We start from the raw sequence: 11,378 nt of genomic DNA, 5'->3' as shown, positions 1-11,378 counted from the left end.
TATTTACTAATAGACACTGTGATTCTCAGGGAAATTCCCCTCACTGTTTGTGAGGATGGAGGAAATGTGACTAGAGTTCATTTTTAAAAAGCCTACAGTCTTAGGGCACTGCAAGTTTGCTCTGAGTGAGCAGGGTGACATGGTAATTAATTCTACCCTAACAGAAATGTGTTGTTCACATATCCACCGCCTTGGTCAGACCAGGTCTTGTGTGTTATGGTGACCTGGAGCGTGTCCAGAGGGCAGTGACTAGGATGGTGAGGGGATTTGAAATCAAGCATAGTATCAGAGGTCAAAAGAATTGGGGATGTTCGGCTTATAGAAAAGAAGATGGAGTCGGGGTGGGGGGGATGTATTTGGAGGGCTGTGTCATGTGGAAGAGGGATTAGGTTTGTTCTATTTCCCCTCAGAGGGCTGTGCTAGGAGTAATGTGTGGAAGTCATAGATAAGCGGATTTTTGGCTTAGTTTAAGGAAAAACTAATAATCAGAGTTGTGCCAAAGGGAAATATGTCACTTCAGAATATAATGAGTTTGTTAGTTGTTAGCATGCTTATTAGATTAGATTATGAGCTCCTTGAGGGCAGGGCCTTTTTTTTATCTGTCTTTGTGTTCCTAGCGCTTGGCATAATACTTTGCACACAGTCGACGTTTAATAAATGCTTATTTACTTGGAGCCCTTCAAGTGGAATCTGCATCATTCTTTGTCACTGATATCATAGAAGAGATCATAAGATCATACCTAGAGGCCTGGAATGGACCTGAGAGGTCATGAAATCTAATGTCCTCATTGTATAGATGAGGAAACTGAGGCCCCAAGAAGTTGTGACTTGCCTAGGGTAGCACAGCTTGTAAATGACAGAGGAGGTATTTGAACCCAAGTCCTTAGACTTTTTCCACTGTAATACAAGGCTTCCTTAGATACCCCTTCAAGGCCCTTGCAGTTCTGAGATTCTGTGGGAAAGGACACATCTGTCTGACAGGAATGATGGTTCCCCAAGGATGTGTCATTTGAGTGGGGCCTTGAAGGATGGGTGGCTTACATGTGCCATGATCACTGTCTTCACATAGCTACAGGGCTGATAGAGTAGAAGAAGCAACCTCGTTTTACTTTTCCCCAGAAGATAGATCTAGGACCAGTTGGGGGGAAGTTTTGACTCAATATAATTGACCTTTCTAAAAATTCTAGCCGTCCTGATTTGAGAGGTGGTGAGTGCCTTATAATAGTCCATATGTTGGATTAAGGCTGAATTCCAATAGAACGTAAGTTCCTTTAAGGCCAGGGACTTTTTCTCTTAAGCCCTGTGCCCTATGGCTTAGCACAGTGCTTTGGCATCCTAGGCCCCTAGGAAATGTCTTTTGAAAAATTGAATTAAGATAAAGGAAGAGAGGAGGAGAGGAGGATGTAACAGTCACTTCTTGGCCTCAAGGCAAGATCAAGTATAGAAGTGATTTGGATTTGGGGAACATTGGAAGGGTGATTCATCATGCAAGTGTGAGTTGAAATAGAGCGAGAGGGAACCTCAGAGGCTATCTCATCTAGCCCCCTTGTTTTATAGTGAGGAAACTGAGGCCCATACAAAGTAAATGTTGGAGGTGGAATTTGAGCTCAGATCCCCCAAATCCAGTGCCTAGGCTCATTTCACTGTACTATTAGGAGTCATGATTCCATGTAGTAGAAAGGACCACATTGAAAATCTAGAGACTTGGGCTCTACTTGGCTAAGAGTCAGTCAGTCAAGGAACATTTATTAAGTGTCACCTATATGCTAGGCACTGTGCTAAGCACTGGGGACACTGAAGCAAAAGATGGTCCTTGTGCTCAAGTAGGTCATAGTCTCACGGGGGAGACAAGTTGTAAATAAGTATGCACAAGACATATATAGCATAAATTGGAGAGGAAAGCTTCTTGCAGAAGGTGGATTTGTCTGGTACTTGAAGGAAGCCGGGGAAGTAGAGATGAAGAGGGGGAGAATTCCAGGTACAGAGGACAAGCCAATGAAAAGTCATGGGCTACAAAAGCCAAACAAGATTTTATATTTGGTGCTGGAGTAGAAAGCCACTGGAGTTTGTCGAATAAGGAGGGAGGTGACATGGTCAGGTCTGAGCTTTAGGAAAGTCACTTTGGTGGCTGAATGGAAAATGGATTGGAGTGGGGAGAGATTTGAGGCAGGTAGACCCACTACTAGCTAAATATTGCAATAGTCCAGGCAATGAGGTGATAAAGATCTGGACCAGGGTGGTGGCAGTATCAGAGGAGAGATGGGGGCATATTCAAGAGATGTTGCAAAGGTGAAATCAATAGGCCTGGGAAACAGATTGGATTTGGGAGGTGAGAGAGACTGTGCATCTCACGATTCCATGAGCTAATTGTTCTGTACTATTTCAGGATTCTCGAACATTTGCAAAATTATCATAAGTTTGAGTTCAACATATTTAGTGAATACCATTCACATACAAGGTACTGTGCTAGGCACAGTTATGAAGATATATAAAACATCATCCCTGCCCTCAAGATAATTATAATCTAATTGATACACCCTTCCTGTTCTTGGGTTCTAGTCTTATCGCTGTAGTTATATATATTTTGTGTGTTTTGAGATCCCTCTATAGCAACAGTAACAGTACTCTTTGGCTCCCAGACCATTCATATACTTCTGACCAGAAGTTATAAAGCAGAACCCTACACATTCTTGGATCCTGACCACTCCCCTGAACTCCATATCTTAACAGTACCTCAAACTCACATGTGTAAAATTGAACTCATGGTCCTCCCACTCACCCCCACCCAAAACTCCTCAACACCCTACCCCTCCTAATTTTCCTATTTCTCTTGATGGTGCCCCACCTTCCCAGTCATGAAACCTTAGTCCTTATTGACTTTCCTGGCCTTCCCTTCCTCCCTATGGTTGGTTACCAAGTCTTGTCAGTTGTCTCTTCCTCTCCCCCAACCCCCTACTCCCGCCTGTGACTGCTCTATTTTAGAGTCTCTTCATATCTTAACCTGAATTATTAGAATAAGACTGGTCCCCCCGCCTCAACTCCCTCCCCTCCACACTCTGCCAGAGTAATTGCTCTAAAGCAAAAGTCTGCCCTGATTCTTCTCCTAGCCTGTCACTTCGGGCTCCAACCGTATCCCTTTCTCACACTCTGCTTTCTAATCAAAGGGAACTATTCACAGTTTCCCTGATCTCATCCTCTACTAAGTTTTGCCCACCCCAGTGTCTGTCTTTGCCAATTCTTGGGTTGATTTGCCTTCTGCTCCATCTCTGCCTGTGAAACCTTTCTCTTTAGAGACTTAAAATGTGAAAAGAAAAGGCTTTTCTTCAGTATTACTGTCATCATCATTACCATTATTGTCATTATTAAATGCTAGCATTTGTAAAGTGCTTTTCCCTATGTTATCTGCTCTTAACTATCCCCCTGGGAGGAAGGTGCTACTTTCCCCGTTCCACTGCAGCTCAAGGGATCTCCTTCTCCTTTACTTTCTCACAGTACCTTCTGGGAGATTTCCAAATATACTTTATGATTTATTTTATAGTGATCTGTGTTCATGTCTTACCTTCCTCACTGCACCAACAATTCCTCGGACAGGTGGAAGCTCATTCATCTTTGTAATCAGAATGAGAACTGGGGAGTCAGAGACCTGGGTGACATTTGTAACATGAGGAGAGTGATCATTGCACTCCTATCCAGACCACCAGCATTTATTAGGAGGAAAATATTTTGTTTGCTAGAAATCACTGAGGGTGTCTTGTCCAGCGCAGTCCGTAGCCTTGACATAAATGTTTATTGGGTTGAATTCAAGGCCAGTGTGGAGGATCCCACTCTACAAGGAAATGGAACCCAAGCTCCAGCTGAATGGAGTCTCTGGTCGACTAAAAGGAGAATGACAGACACAGCTGGGAGGTGAGTGCACACTGGGGTGGTGTGTGTGTGTGTGTGTGTGTGTGTGTGTGTGTGTGTGTGTGTGTGTGTGTGTGTGTGTGTGTGTATGTATGTGTGTTTTTTTTTCCCCTGCTTATGTTTACGCAATTCTTTTTACACAACTTATTACCAAACACTTCATTTCCCATGTTGCAAAGAAAGTTGGCAGCTGGGTGCTTGTGGAGGATGGGCTCCGATGAAGGCAGGGAAGGGCTACTGTTTGTTTGCATCTTATCACTGGTAACCACCTTGAGGGGTAACATTTTTGGTCTCGCTGAGCCAAGTTCAGATGAGCAATGGGATTTTTTTCATCTCTCCCTCATTGTCTTTTGGCTTTTCCTAATGACTTGAACTGACATTTTGAAAGCAGAAGGCTCGGGAGAGGTGCAGGTTCAGCTCCTGTGTGCAGTGCTTCCCTTGCCTGCGGCTTAGTCTTACCATCACCCCCATTTTATGGATGGGCAAACTGAAGCCCAAGGATTTGTTCTTTCCACTGTACTATCATTTTTTAAAAAAAATTGCTTATGAATTTCCACAGTTTCTCCATTTCACCCTTTTATTTGTGTTACTATCAACAGTCTAAATGTTGAGGAAACAAGCAGTTTGAATATCTGCCAAACCAGACACGGCAGATAACTCTATGCAGAGGTATAACACTGGGGGGAGGAGAGGGCGTAGTTTGGTGTATTGAGGGGAAAAAGCACTAGGTTTGGTTTCACAAGAATCACAGAATTTGGGATTTGGAAAGGATCTCGGTGGCCATGGAGCCCCACCCTTACATGAAAGGAATCCCCCGTCAGGGAAGTGATTAGCTACAGAGGTCTGATGTCGTCCATCACGAATCTGAAGCCGCCAGGGCCTGCCAGCATCATCTAGTCCAGCCCCTCATTTTACAGGTGAGGAATCCGAGAGCCAGAGAGGTGAAGAGACTCGTTCATGCTCACAGTGACATAGATAACAACCGGCATTCAGACTCTGACCCCAAATCCAAGGCTCTTTCCACTGAACCAAGAAAGTTGGGCCTGGAAGAGGTGGCCGATCTGAATTGAAATCCCAACTGCTGAGTAGCGGTGTGACCATCAGCAGGGCGCTTTACAACAACCGTCCTGGGCCTCTGTTTCCTCATCTGTAAAATGGGGGTGAAAAGTGCTTATATCACCTACTTCTTCCCTGCTAATGCTACTCTCTTCTGCCCGAGAATACCTCCAGTCTGTGCCGTATGGATCTGGTTTGTACATTCTTGTTTGTGTGTTATTTCCCCTGTTAGAACATGAGGTCCTTGACAGCAGGGATTGTTTTTACCTTTCTTTGGATCCCCAGTGCTTAGCCTAGTGTTTGGCTCGTGATGGGTGCTTTATGAATGTTTTTCAGCTTGACGTACCAAGTTATTCTATGCAAAGTGCTTTCTGAGTGACTCACGGAAAGAATACTGGATTTGAGGCCAAGAAGACTTGGGTTCTGTTTCTTGGGGCAACTCACCTTAACCCTCTGAGGATCGATTTCCCCATCTGTATAATGGAGGCAGTACCTTTACTACCTGTCTTGCAGGGTTGTGGTAAGGATCCAGTGGGCTAAGGTATATAATAAAGCACTTCATAAACCATAAATCTGCATAGAAATGTCACTTTGATGCTTCAAGGATATTATGAAATTCATTGGTGTGGGTATTTTTTCCACCAGTGTAGATCTCAGGCTTTCCACAGACAGTCTTTATTAGTCACTGCAGTGAAGGACATTTGTCCTCCGTCTTCTGATGGTGAGTTTCTCTGTACTTTGCCAGGCTGGTCCTCAGGGGACAGGTACACAGTTTGTTTTGGGACATGTACTTGAATCCTAATTCCAGTTTAATAGTACCTGCCAGAGCTTCTGTCTCAAAGGATAACCTTTGGAAACAGGTTCACCCCTAATCCACAATGAATGAGTCATTAGAAGAGGACAGATATCAACCAGCACCTCCTTGCTCTCTCCTCAACCAATTACTATACTTAGAAAGGCATTCAGACCTCTGAACCTTTGGTGGGAATTTGAGAATTTTTGAGTCTTGCTTAGAATGATTTTGTGAAATTGGATCTAGAACCTGGGTTAGGAAGAGATTCTCCAAATCAGTCTCCCCTATACATCTTCTATCCTGGGATCCAGAAATAATGTAGCAGGCATATCCGTATGTATTTCTATGGGTATATATTCAGAGGTAAGAATCCAGTTGTTGGTTTTTTTTTTTTAAATCATGCTAAAAGTTATATCTTACTCACATCTTTTAGATCTTTCTCATCTCCTTCCTGTTTCACAGGCACTGCTAGAACCCACTCAGCATTGTTTTCTGGTAAGTCACTTGTTTCATCAGCCTGCCTGAACTGTCAGCCTTCCCTCCCACTCCCTGTGGGGTCAGATGCCAGGCTAAGGAGTCCCCCTTCTCGTAGCCTTTCTTACTGAACCTGTTGACCCTCCCCCCACCCCCACCCCTAGTCTTTCTCCTTTTCTTTTTTTCGTATTTCTTGCATTGGACCTTTGTCACCGTCTCAGGAAAGCTTTCTTTATAAATAAATGTTTATGACTAATACAGAAATATGTTTTGCATGACTATGCAAGTATAACCTACATCCAATTGCTTGCCTTCTCAATGAGGGGGGTGGGGAGGCAGAGAAGGAGAGAATTTAGAGCTCAGAATTTTAAAAATGAATGTTAAAAATTGTTTTTACATGTAACTAGGGGAAAAATAAAATACTAAATAATTTAAAATAGTTTTTGCTCTATAAATGAATGTTTAATTTAATTTAGCCAATTCTTGTCATTTTTGATATCGTAGGATCATAGATTTCAAACTAGAAAGGACCTTAGGGATCTTGAAGTCCAACCCCCTCGTACAGCAGAGGAAACTGAGGTACAGGAAGGGGACCCCATACTTCCATCTGGAATATTACGTTCACTCCCAGGTGACACAGTTTAGGAAGGACATTGACTCATTCAGGGGACGATGACCAGCATCAAGACCGTGCCTTGTGTGGGTGGTTTGAAGGAGCCAGGGGTGTTTAACCCAGAGAAAAGAAGACTTGACTGGGACATGTGCAAACTATAAGAGACTGTTTGAAAAATTCTCCAAATCACTAGGTGAAATGAAAATTAAAATAACTGTGAGGTTTTACCTCATTTCCTGAAAACCAACAAAGGTAACAAGAAATGGGAACAAAATCACGTTGGAGGGGCTATGGGAAGGCAGGGCACGGGAATCTATTGTTAGTAGAACTGTCAGTTGGTATAGCCATTCTGGAAATCGGTTTGGAATTATGCACTAAATTGTCCCTACTCTTTGACCCTAAGGAGGTTCAAACAGAAAACAGAGTTTTGATCTATGCAAGACATACGAACTGGAAAGAAGTGAGTGTCCCTCAATCAGGGAGTGAGTGGCTGAAAAAAGAACTGTGGTATATGAAGGTATGGAACATTATTGTGCAATAAGAAGTGACAGATAGGAACGATTCAGAGGAACAGGGGAAAGTGTATGAATGAATGTAGAGTGAATAAGCAGAACCAAAGGAACGATATACACAGTGCCTTTTAACTGTAAATGTAAAGATCCCTGAAAGGAAGGCAAACTCTGAGTAACTGAAAAATCGGTAATGATCCTGGAGAACTGATAATGAAACGTTATCTTCCTCCTTACTACGCAGTTAATCGGTCGGTCAACAGCCATTTATTAAATGTTTAACTAAGTGCCAGGCACTGTGCCAAATGGTGGGGGTTACAAAGAAAGGCAAAAAAAAAATAGAATTCTTGCCCTCAGGGAGCTAACCTTCTAATGGGGGTGGGGGGGGAATAACATGTAAATACCTACCTTTTCTCTTCTCTGTGTCTCTCTGTATAATGTGTATATATACATACACACACATGCATATACACATATATGTATACATATATACATATATGTATATGTGTGTGCACATGTGTATATACATGCATACATATACATGAAGGTGATTTCAGAGGAAGTGCTGCTGGGAAGGAGGGAGGAACACTGGGAAAGGCATCCTTCAGAAGGTGAGATTTGAGCAGAGAAACCGGAAGGGGGAGGACATTCTAGGTAGAGGGGATAGCCCATGCAAAAGCATGGAGTCTGGAAATGAAGTATCATGAATGAAGATCAGCAAGTAGACCAGTAGAGCTGGATTGTAAGGTTCGTGGAAGAGATAAAATGTAAGGAAACTGGAAGGGTGGGAAGGGGCCAGGTGGTGGAGACTATTAGGGCAGATGCTGTTAATGCATCAGATGGTTTTGTTTAATTGATTTTTTTTTTTTATTGCCAGGGAGAGTTCAATCTGGAGGGTTTTTTCAGAAATGACTGGCATGTATAGGCAAGAGGAATCAATAAAATATTTTTCTTAAAAGAAATAAATTGGAACAGGCTCCCCTTAGGAAGCAGAGAACTTCTGGCCCCTGGAACCATGAGAGGAGAGGCTAGAGAGTGACTTACTGAGAATTTTGTAGAGGAATTGCCTGACTCTAAAAGGGCTGGAAAGTGGTCCCTTCTAGGGATGAGATTTCATGATTTCACTGATTTTACACAGCTAAGTGGAGTTGCAAAAAAATACTGGACTTGGAGTCAAGAAGAGCTGAGTTGAAACCCTGACGCAGACACTCACTAGCTGTGTGACCATATGTAAACTTCTCAGTCTAAGTTTCCTCATCTGTGAAATGGGGATCATAATATAATAGCATCTACCTCCCAGAATTGTTGTGAGGATAAAATGAGAAATTATATGTACAACACTTTGCAAACCTTAAAGTGCTTTATAAATACTACCTACTTCTCATTCTTTGATATCTTGTAATAAGTATTTTTTTAAAAATTCAGTAGGTATGTGTTTAAAGCAAAAATCTTTTGTTGCTGCCTGTTCAGTAATCTGGGTCATTCCCCAGAAGCTTGTAATGGTTTCTTTGGAAAAGGAAAACATGTGGGTTGCTCTAGTCATTTTTTTTTTCAATGCTCAGCTGTACTTGACTTCCACATGGAGAAAAACTGTAGGAGCAGCTCTCTGTGTCTTCAAGTTATGCATAAACATATCCCTGGGACTTCATTATTGCACGGATCATTTGCAGGCATTGCATTTCTCAGGCATCGGACTTTCTCCCCAGCTCAAATTACCAAGAGCAATTGGACCTCATCATAGCCCAATTGCTGACACATGTCGTTGTTTACATGCAAATTGAATTGTGCACAAATAAACATTTGTCCCCAGAAGAACATCAGGTTTTTCACTTTTCCTAATAATTTTTAAACCACATTCCAGCTTATCTCCATTTGGAGTAAAGGAGGGAACAAATGTGTTTGCAGGCAGAATTAGTTTTAGGACTAGAAGAGTGTGTTGTTTATGGCTGAGAAATGAACCCAGAGTGAAAGGGAGGATCATGAGGAGAATCCAGATCCCTCCTTCTCCCCTATCTGGAACAGCAATACACCGATGCAGTTAGCCATACATATTGACAATTTCTAGTTAAGTCAACTTCTTTTTTAGTTAAATAGTCTAGAAGACAGATGAAATTTATTTCACTTGCTTAATGCCTTGGGGTAGGGTCAGGAGGAAGAAAAGGACTAATCACCATCAATAATAAAAGTGGAGACAGGTACATGTTTTTTGTTTTGCTTTCATTTAATTTTATCTTGTCAATTAAAAAAAATCTACCTTCTCTCCCTCCCATCTCTCCCATCCATTGAAAAAAGGAAGAAAAACCAAAATCCTTATAATAAATATGCATAATCAAGCAAAACAAATTCTCACTTTAGCATCCAAAAAATAGATGTTGCATAACTTCCAGGAGCCAAGATGGTGGAGTAAGCAGTAAATCACCATAACCCTCCCACAGCCACCTCCAGACACCCATAAAATAGTGCCCCCAAACAAATCCTGGAACAACAGAACCAGTGAAACAATCTTTTAGACCAAGAAACTTGGAAGATCTACAAGAAAGGTCTGTCACTCAGGTAAAAGGGAATGCAGTCCAGAACAGGAAGCATCCCAGCAAGCCAGCAGCAAGCCCCACATCAGCAAACCAGCAGGAGATCCTGAACCCCAGTGCAAACGCCAACACCAGGATGTCCACCTCCCCCAACCCCCCCCATGTGATGCAGCATAGCCAAGAGAACAGACCCCAGCTCCAGAACTGCCATGTGCTTCAGCATAGCCCCTGACAAACAGGCAGCCTCTAGTGGCCAGACCTCCGCATGCTGCAGGGTAGCTCTGGGGAAATGCAGAAACACCCCACCAGCCTCAGCACATGCCAGACACCAGTACTAGGACCCCAGCTTAGCACAGTGTAAGCTGCCAGACCCTTTGGCTTCCAACAGCACTAGCCAATCCCCACCCTACCCCTTCAGCCCAGGGTGCCCTGTGAGCTTCAGGCCAACGCCAGTACAGCACCAGGTAAACAGCCAGGGCCTGCAGCGCCTGGCACTAGAACCTTGAGGCAATGCCCCTTCCACCCTGGGAGCAGAGCTCTAATTTAAAGGAAAAAGGCCAAAAAAGATGAGCAAAAAAAAAAATACCAACAACCCCAAAACAACAAAAAAAGAATCTGATCATAGAAAGTTATTATGGTGGCGGGGAGAATTAAGACACAAACTCAGAAGAGGACAAAAATGTCAAAACACCTATGGGCAAAACCCCAAAGAAAAACAGGAAGTGGTCTCAAGTCTAGAAAGAACTTATGGAAGAGCTTAAAAAGGAACTTAAAAATCATACAAGAAAGGTAGAAGAAAAATTGGGAAAAGAAATGAGAGTGATGCAAGAGAATCATGGGAAAAGAGTCAGCATCTTGGAAAAGGAAAACAACTCCTTAAAAAGTACAGTTGGCCAAATGGAAAAGGAGATACAAAAGCTAACTGAGGAAAACAACTCCTTAAAAGTTAGAATTGGGCAAGCAGAAGCTAATGACTCTATGAGACATCAAAAATCAATCAAACAAATTCAGAAGAATGAAAAAATAGAAGAAAATGTAAAATGCCTCATTGGAAAAATAGCCGACTTGGGAAACAGATCCAGAAGAGACAGTGTCAGAATCATTGGACTGCCTGAAAGCCATAATCAAAAGAAGGACCTGGACAGTGTCTTTCAAAAAATTATCAAGGAAAACTGCCCTGATATCCTGGAATCAGAGGGCAAAACAGGCATTGAAAGAATCCGATGATCACCTCAGGAAAGAGATCCTAAAATAAAAACTCCAAGGAATAGTACAATGAAATTATAGAACTATCGGGTCAAGGAAAAAATACTGCAAGTGGCCAGAAAGAAACAATTCAGATATCGAGGAGCCACAATCAGGATTACATAGGATGTAGTAGCTGCAACATTAAAGGATCAGAGGTCATGGAACATGATATTCTGGAAGGCAAAGGAGCTAGGACTACAACCAAGAATCATCTACCTAGTGGAATTAAGCATAATACTTTAAGGGAAAAAATG

At 42.5% G+C, this 11,378-nt stretch overlaps 1 long non-coding RNA gene across 2 annotated transcripts; it reads left to right on the top strand.

Moving 5' to 3' along the window:
* Window positions 1-396: 396 nt before the first annotated feature.
* LOC110196254 (uncharacterized) lies at window positions 397-9,163 on the top strand. 2 transcript variants are annotated; one of them, XR_002321153.2, is made up of 4 exons: window positions 398-3,906; window positions 4,821-5,152; window positions 5,296-6,247; window positions 6,731-9,163. It is a non-coding gene; the product is annotated as an uncharacterized LOC110196254 (long non-coding RNA). The 2 variants fall into 2 exon arrangements; XR_013486428.1 differs by having other exon boundaries at window positions 397-3,906; window positions 4,821-6,247.
* The last annotated feature ends 2,215 nt before the right edge of the window (window positions 9,164-11,378 follow it).

This window comes from Phascolarctos cinereus, unplaced genomic scaffold (assembly GCF_003287225.1).
Source record: "Phascolarctos cinereus isolate Bilbo 61053 unplaced genomic scaffold, phaCin_HiC Scaffold_4;HRSCAF=312, whole genome shotgun sequence".
NCBI lineage: Eukaryota > Metazoa > Chordata > Mammalia > Diprotodontia > Phascolarctidae > Phascolarctos > Phascolarctos cinereus.
Note: the sequence above shows the minus strand (reverse complement) of the source record. Positions and strands in the feature narration are given on the sequence as shown.